Here is a 9,760-nt window from a genome sequence, read left to right as displayed (position 1 = left end):
AATAAATTTTGTTTAAGATGTATCAACAATTTAACCTTGGAAAATAATTGGAGAAAACCCTGGTCAAGTAGTTGTTTGTAGATCTACAATAATTTTATAGTATAGTTTATTGGGCAGAGGTAAAACATCCTCTTTCATATAGTAGACCAGCTAGGCTCTTATTTCGTTTACATTAAGATGAAATAAGAACACAATATTGTATTAAACACACCAAGTGTATAATCCGCCGCTCTCTCTGTCTCTCTTGTTTCAGCAATTGAAATTATGAGACACAATTTGTCTATCGGTGCATTATGTGTAACGATTTTAATAAAATCTTAATCCTGTGAAATAATCCTTATTTCAACTGAATAAACCTGTTATTTGATTACATATTTTTCTTCCGTAAATGTAATTGTCATGATTACTCATTGCACTCACCTGTGCCTGCTCGTTTGGCGCCAGCTGATGCAGGTTACCTGATTGGTTCCCCCTGCTATTTAAGCTCAGTGCTGCCACTCGCCCTTGGTCAGTCCGTCAGCAAAACTCTGTTTTCACAAGGCAAGCATTTTTGAGTCTGACTCCCGTCGGTCTGGTTTTTGCACCCGTTTTCTACTCGTCCGTTCCTGATTTCCTCGTTTGTCTCCTGCTACGACCCGTTTTTTTATCCCCGACCACATTTTGATCTCCCGTCCTGGTAATGACCTGTTTTTTGACCCCGACCATGTTGTGATCTCCCGTTCGACTATCGATCTGTTTTTCCATCTAACTACATTACGATCTCCTGCTCCGATCTCCTTCAATAAACTTGTGAGTAACGTTATGCATCTCGGTTCTCCTTCTGTTCTGGTGGTGACAGTAATAAAATACAATTACATTTTTATGCAGCCTAATTACGTAACGCAGTTACATGTATTCCATTACTCCCCAAACCTGTTACTAGGTAAGACTTATCAGACTTGTTGAATGATATCAATTATCATTTTTATGGTCACAAAACACGAATTTACAACAACACCCTGCTCAGTTAAAGGATAACATGTCTAAATTAAGTCACACAAATGTAAGATTCCTTCTCAACACTAGTATTTAGTGTTTCTTTTCAGCGCTTTCTGTGCATATAGTGTTTTTCAGTTACTGTTGAAAAACATACGTGCTAACCTTTTGACGTTATGAACCAGCTGATCAATTTTCACCCACGACACACAATCTCCAGAATAATTTAAAAAATGTAAACAAAATAAAATAAAAATAAAAAAAGATGAGCTTGTTTAAAAGCAGAAGTGGCAAACTTTGTCCCCCCAAAAAATCGAATGCGATCATTGGAGCTGTTTATTCATGCACAAAGATTTGATCTTGCTAATAAATAAAGCAGAAGAAGATTTTGAAGATCTTACTGAATTTGAAAAAGCAGATTAAAAAAAAGTCAAAAAGCGGTAGTGTAACACATAGAGCGGTAATTTTGGCAGGTATGGAAAAATTCAAAATAAATTATATGGATTTCAATTATCAATCTGCTTAATAACAGCAGGCATTTTACACAATCAATTAGAAAATTTCACAGGTAAAATAACATTTTAGCTAGCCAGTTAGCACTTAAAGCTGTATAGATTTTTTCCAAGGTCATTTGTTGCCAGGCAGAATACATAGGCTACTATACCAACCATACTTGTATTTGTAATCTTTTTTGACTTTTTTTACAACCAGATTTAAAGGTCATTTCTTGGTGGATTTTTATTTACAGGGCAAAATCTAAACCGATGAATGTTGATTTTACACTTTAAATGTAACCTTTTTTCTCCACAGATATAGAAGACCAATCCTGCCATTCATAGAAATACAATAAAATAAATGAATAAATAATGTGTCATTATGTAGGTATTATGTGATGTATTTATATGTTTGTTTTAATTTTCCATATAATTATCTTTTTTTTATGTATACATTTATTTTTTATATATAGCTGGATTGGTCTTCTACACAGAAAGTCCTAAAAAACATTTACATTTAACACTTTTCCTTAGTGTTAATTCAATATATCTAACAGTGTCATGTGCTATGTCCAAGGTTAGCTAGACCTCATTGTTCTACGGGGTCTTTAGGTGATTTTAATATTATTATTTTCGATAAAGTTTAGTTTTCCTAAAATAATCTATGCAGATTATTTCCTTTTTTACAATTTAAAGTGGGGCAATAGGGGTAGTAATAAAATAATAGGTCTTGCTTCTGTCTTTACCGTTTTGGGCTTTACATCATAAAATAACAAAATGTTCTCCTTAGTATTTTCGTTTTTTTTCTTATTCTAATCCAGCACAGTGAATTTATCTGGTATTTGTGTTGATAACTACTATCTGTGCATTTATCAGCAATGAAATGTTTTGTTAATACCTAATTTTTGTCATAAATAAACCTAGAAGTACGTCTTATTATTGAGTCACAAAAAAAATACGCCATTTTGGTTAAAAGTTGCAAAACTGGCAGTTTTTCAGGTTTCCAAAGAAGAAAGTGTCATAACGATTTCAAAATCCAGCTCTCAGAGCCAGCGACAAAATTGAAAATATCTTAAATGGTTATATTTTTTCAGTGTTAAAGTTCTTCTCATTTAACTTCAACTTTTTTTATTTTATTTTTAAAACCACTATTTTTTACATTATATTATAGATAATATTTACACTATTAGTATGTAATGTATTACTGTGCTGAGCACATGCAAATGCAGAGTGAGGCACGCAATTCTCTTCCCTCACGGAAGAGGGCGTGAGTGAGACCAATCATTCTGGTGCACACCTCAGCCCCGAACAATAGAATTAGAGATAGTATTAGTAGGATAACAGCAAGTTGAGCCATCCCTTGTTTTACGTCGTATAGACTTTTTTTCATAACGCAGAATTACCTATCTATTGGTTCTTCAATTAAAAAGGAACCTATATACTTCATTTATAAATGAGGGTAATTTGATGATTTTTTTTCCTACTCTCCCATTTATTTATTTTTCTCATCTCATCTCATTAGCTATACCGCTTATCCTTATTAGGGTCGCGGGGGTGCTGGAGCCCATCCCAGCCATCTCCGGGCAGTGGGCAGGGGACACCCTGAACTGGGTGCCAGCCAATCGCAGGGCACACGTGGACAGACAACTCACTCGCTCAGTCACACCTAGGGACAATTTGGACCGGCCAATTCATCTTAAATGCATGTCTTTGGAATGTGGGAGGAAACCAGAGTGCCCGGAGGAAACCTACGCAAGCACGGGGAGAACATACAAACTCCGCACAGTAAATAAACTGGATTTGAACCCACGCAGGAGGTTCCCACGACATCAGAAATGTGCCGCACACGCGCTAACCACTGCGCCGCCGTGCTGCCCCTATTTATTTTTCTCTGCCAATTAAATGATGAATAAAACATAGGTTCATTTATTTGTAATTCTGTGCCTCTCGTACCTCATTGCATGTCACTGCTCAGAGCATGTTTCCCATAGCAGCATGACATTTGGAATTATTTTGCTTCAGAAGTAAATCATTCAATAATTCTCCAGAACCCAAGCCAAAAAAGACACAAGAAGTCCGCAAAATTGGTTTTAATGCCACCATTGTGGGGTGGTGTTTGTCAGTTCCAGACTTCCACAAAATCCTGCACATTCGGCATAATGTCTATCAACTGCCTTTTGATCCCACAGTCCCTACTCTTGTTTTTTCCGTGAATCATATCGTTACTCTTGTCTTCATATACATGTTGCCACTCTCTGTCCTTCACACACACATGAGCACACACAACGACACATGGTGTGTTATGCAATGGGTGATGCCTAATTACCACAGACACCGCAGAGCCTGTTCACTTGCGAAATTAATCATGACACAGGCGTCATATTTCAGTTATTTCCCCCCCTCTAAGAGCGCGGAGCAGCCGACAAAATTAATAAGTTCACAAAAATACCAGTTTGTCTGCTCAGAACCGGACACTCGGTGGCCCGTGCGAGAAAAACAAATAAAAAAAAACAACCTTGCTTGATAATTACCAGGACGTTGTTTGTTATCTGTTTGTACTCCGGGGAACCGGAAGAGAAATAATGAGGCATTTGAGGCGTAACGAGTCCTTACGTCTGTAGAAAGTGCCTGGCGGTCTATTTATACACCCGACGCTGTACTGGAAAGCACTTGTAGTCTGCCCAGCTGCACGTGTAACGTTGGTTTACCATCACGAATGGATTCGGCGAGACCGCCACAAAAGTGCAGCCCAGTGTGGCATAATTAATGTGACATATGTAACTTGGCCAGGAAAAACGTCTGGAAAGAAGTTACGTACTATAAAGCCTAGGGGGAGTATACACACTCATATACACACACGAACATGACAAACATTTGCACAGTTACATATTGTTGGTGTCTGGTATTGTCACCTGTTTTTGCTTTTTAATTCATTCCTTTACGACAAGCTTCATGAATATGGTAAACTCTGAACGAAAAAGCACACCTGATTAAAAGCTGCATGCTCAAATTTAAGTTAAAAAATCGTTTTCGTCTTTGTAAAAGCCACACCAAATGTATTTTTTATTCCACAGAGGAAGACTGGTAAATATGATCGAACCCAGGACCTCTGAAGTGTGAGGCAAATGTGGTCACCAGTAATCCATTGTGCTGCTTCGTCAAAGCAATCAAACAAATTAAAATGAAATTAATCATAGTACACTGCAAACAAAATCACTCGTTATGTTTGAAAATAATTATATTCAAATTAAATGTATTTATTAGTTTGCTAGTTCCCCTAATTTGTTGCAGCTCTGGATTGCAAAAAGTACTGTGTAGACTCAGGCAATAAGAAAAAATGTAATCTTATTTCTAATAATCAAAAATATTTATACTATTGAAAAACTAGATACCAAAAGAACAAGAACGAGACATTTATACATACATACATACATACATGCACAACTGCATCTGCATTCGCCAAGAGACTGCGGCTTTTAAAAATAATATAATATAAAGAGCCAGCACGGCGGCGCAGTGGTTAGCGCTTGTGCGGCACAGTTCATGTCATGGGAACCTGTCATGGGTTCAAATCCAGCTCCAGACTTCCTGTGCGGAGTTTGTATGTTCTCCCCGTGCTTGCGTGGGTTTCCTCCGGGCACTCCGGTTTCCTCCCACATTCCAAAAACATGCATGTCAGGTGAATTGGCCGGTCCAAATTGTCCCTAGGTGTGATTGAGCGAGTGAGTTGTCTGTCCCCGTGTGCCCTGCGATTGGCCGGCAACCAGTTCAGGGTGTCCCCTGCCCACTGCCCGATGATTGCTGGGATGGGCTCCAGCACCCCCGCGACCCTACTGAGGATAAGCGGTGTAGCTAATGAGATGAGATGAGATAATATAAAGAGGCATTGCCAGACGAAACATGCTGACGAAAAAAAGCTCGCAGTAAATGAACGCTGTGAAAAGGTGAAGCAACTGGAAGCCATTTTAACGGCACAGCAGCACTCTTTATGAGCCCCTGCCAGTCAAATGAAAATGCTACGAAGGCGAGCTACGAGGTTGTGATGCTGATCGCCAAGCATTGCAAACCTTTCACGAATGGTGAATTTACTAAAGACTGTTCAAAGAATGCCAGGCGAACAGTCGACCCTCACGCATTTTCAGCTTCCCTAATCTGGCCCGTTTTTTGAAAGGTTTGGAAACCCCTACCTTAATTGCTTGCAGCTTTACACTGCAAGAATTCAAGTGAAAAAAACAGTGGGTTTTAATAAATAAATGAATAAAATAAATAATACTTACAATTAGCAAAAATAATTTGTGACCATAAAAAGAAAATGTTGATGTGGAAAGATTATTATCATCATTATTTTACTAGACAGTACTGCACTACTTTTTTTCATGTTTCAGCTTATTTCAAGGATAGTTTTCTAGTTTTATTATTATGATATTGCAGTGGACCCTAACACACGATGTAGGAAGCAAGGCGATCAAACCCAATGGTACTAAACCACGAAATAATGAACAAAGTAACAAACAAATGGTCAATGAACAACTTAACTATCCAAACCAGAGGACAAAAACCAAACCTCATAATCAAGGATGGGTGGGTATAGATGATGGCGATATGAATGGTGAAAAATGAATGAAGAGGAGAAAAATGACCCGACAACAAATTATTTCCAAAATGTCCTTAAGAAGGGTGATGCTAATTAGGGACATGTGTGGGGTTATTGGACATACCTGTCCGTCCTAATTACATTTAGGCGCCCTCTGGTCGATGGAGGCGTGCCAGATCCTAACATAGCCTCCCTATAAAGAGCCCGATTTTGGACGGCCCAAAACAAAACAAAAAATAAAATAAAATGGAACGGCTGAAGGTCCTTGCTGAAACAGGGAGCCCAAGTGGCCAGTGGCTTGACTGGCAGGGGGCAGGGAGCAGCCGCCGGGACTCTCCTCGCAGCTGAGGCAGGGAGCCGAAGCGACCAAGGACTCTCTTCGCAGCTGGGGCAGGGAGCCAAAGTGGCCGGGGCAGGGAGCTGAACTGACCCGAAGTCTCACCTCACACCCGGGGCAGGGAGCCAAGAGGCCGAGGCAGGTCGGGTCATTATGTTATGATCTTGCAAGGGACCAAAACACAGGAAGCAGGGTGCTCAAAATCAATGTTTTTCAATCACAAAATAGTAGAAAAGGTAACAAATAACCGGTCAATGAACCACTAATCTATCCAAACCAGCAAAATAAACCAAACCTCAGAAACAAGGATAAATTGGAAAAGGAGGCGTTATGGGCAAAGAAAAATGTATAAGGAAATGAGCCCAAAACACGTGCTCTCCAAAATGTCCTTATGAAGGGTCATGCTAATTATAATCCGGTGTGAGGTGATTGGACAAACATGTCCCAATTACAAACCAATTAGGCACTCTCTCTTGGACGGAGGTGTGTCAGACCCTAACATCATTCCTTTTTCTGTTTTTATTTGAGAAAAATAAAATAGCTAGAAACAAAAACAGCATACTTCTCTTCTGATTAAACCTATTTGTTGCGGTACAGATTATTTAGAAAAACAAAAATTTTGTAAAATTGATTCGCTGCACACTTGAGTTGACCTCTTATGCTTGAGTTTAGGCTGTAATTAGGAAAAACCTTGCCAAGAAATAAAAACCCCTTTCCTCCACTAGATTATTTAAATCAAACATGTTTTCCAATCATTGTTTTGTAATATCCATCCATTATCTGCACAGATTATCCTCAGTACGGTTGCGGGGGTGCTGGAGCCCATCCCAGCTATCTTTAGGTAGTGGGCAGGGGACATCCTAAACCGGTTGCCAGACAGTCGCAGGGCACATAGAGACAGACAACTCACCCGCTCATTCACACCTAGGGACAATTCGGACAGGCCAATTAACCTGACGTGCCAGTTTTTGGAATGTCGGAGGAAACCGGAGTGTCCGGAGGAAACCCACACAAGCACAGGGAGAACATGCAAACTCCACCGAGGAAGGTTCGATCTCATGACTTCAGAACTGTGCCGCACATGCTCTAACCACTGCGCTGCCGTGGTGCCTGTTTTGTAACATCAATAAACTATAGAGTTAATCCATCCATTATCTGCACCGCTTATCCTCAGTAGGGTCGCGAGGGTGCTGGAACCCATCCCAGCTGTCTTTGGGCAGTGGGCAGGGGACAACATGAATTGGTTGCCAGCCAGTTGCAGGGCACACAGAGACCTGCTCATTCACACCTAGGGACAATTTGGACCGGCCAATTGACCTGACATGCTTGTTTTCAGAATGTAGGAGGTAACCGGAGTGCCCGGAGGAAACCCACGCAAGCATGGGGAGAACATACAAACTCCGCAAAGGAAGGCTATTAGCTGGATTCGATCCCATGACCTCAGAACTGTACTGCGGACGCGCTAACCACTCATCGCCATACCGCCCACTACAAAAATAAGTTAATATTATTTTCAGTATATGTAACAGGAGACTGAAGTGTGTTGATTTCCTGTTTTGTTAAATTTTGTTAAATATGTGTTTGCTAACATAAATATTTTTTCCCCTCTTTATTGCCCGCAACAAAAACTGCGCCAACGAGCGGGAATATCAATTTCTAATCGACTTGACACAGTTATGTGGAAAGTATGATTTAGTGATAATCCCTTGCATGTTAATGGCCCCATCCGGAGTCTGGCAGCAACCTATGAAGCTCCGTGTTCCTACTGAATATGTAAAGGCAGCTCCGACGGGGTAAACATGTTATTTCATTAAGCGGCCCGTAGTTGGTGTGGCGGGTGCGTGCCCAAACCGCGAGTGGCGCACGCATGGTACGGCAGAGGCAATTGCACGCATTTCATTGAGCGTTTAGACGGGCCGTGACATCCTGGTAGTGGCACCGCTTAAGGTGACTGGAATCTGTGTCAACCAACAACTTTTGACTTGTTGTTTGGTGTTTGTTTTTATATGTCTGTGCCACTTTGTTGTGCCTCGTCTTGCAGTTAATACAGGAGATAAAAAACTGGCCTGTTCTATCATTGTTATCTGAAAAACTTGATTTTTAAAAACAATTTAGAGTGGATTTTAACGCTGAATTATTCTTTGTGGCAGTGGTGGGCAAACGATGGCCCACGGGCCACATGCAGACCTCCAACCAAAAATATTGGGGGTTGTTGGATCCCTTAACCACAAGGGTAATAAGGGCCCATTCCCTGTGGTATGTCTTAGGGAAGTACAACCTGGTGGTGCCCACCCCTCCCCAGTCCAACAATAGTTTCCACCTATAAAGCACTACTCATTATAAAAAAGATTTTTGGGTACTAATTTTGTCCCCATTGTCCCTCTGTGTCTACAATACTAGACTTAATTATCAAATGTGGTGCTTAGAAACAGGGACCCAGGATATATTTTTGTTTTCATTCCAAAATAAACAAATACGATAGGAATACTACAACTATAATACTGTATTACTGTACAGTAATTCCAGAATACAAACTACTACTACTAAAATATTACAAAAAAAAATAAAAAAAAAAAACTAAAAAAAAAAAAACGCTTAAATAATAACTTAATAGAAAAATACTACTACGGAAATTCTATGACACGATTTACTACAAAACTACAACTGCGGTAATACTACAAAAATACTATGATATACTACAAAAATACTACTATAGAAATACTACGGAAATACTACTGTGGAAATGCTACAAACATACTAATGCAGAAATACTACAACAATGCTAAAAACACCAAACTAAAGACTACAAACTACAGCAGACACTATAAAAAATCTACAAAAAATACTACGGAAATACCACAAACATAAGACTGCAGAAATTTTACGAATATATTTAAAAAATAAAACTAAAGTAACAATAAAAAACTAAATATTAAATTAAGTGCTTAAAATAGGGGGCCTAATACAATGAATTTCCCTTCGGGGATGAATAAAGTATCTATCTATCTATCTATCTATCTATCTATCTATCTATCTATCTATCTATCTATCTATCTATCTATCTATCTATCTATCTATCTATCTATCTATCTATCTATCTATCTATCTATCTATCTATCTATCTATCTATCTATCTATCTATCTATCTATCTATCTATCTATCTATCTATCTATATATAAAAATACAAATTTAGATGTCTGCTTGTATATTTATCTATACATGAAAAAAATGGATAGGACTCCAGGATTGGTCCCTTGGCCAAATTCTTTAACCTAATGTGGACCCCGACTCCAAATAGTTGTCCGGCCCTGCTTTGTGGTATGTTTTATGCTCCTAGACAGATCCCCTTCTGATGGGGC

Source organism: Urocampus carinirostris, chromosome 8, assembly GCF_059441175.1.
Source record: "Urocampus carinirostris isolate Australia breed hairy pipefish chromosome 8, RoL_Ucar_1.0, whole genome shotgun sequence".
NCBI lineage: Eukaryota > Metazoa > Chordata > Actinopteri > Syngnathiformes > Syngnathidae > Urocampus > Urocampus carinirostris.
The sequence above is the reverse complement of the archived record's forward strand: the minus strand, read 5'-3'. Positions refer to the sequence as shown.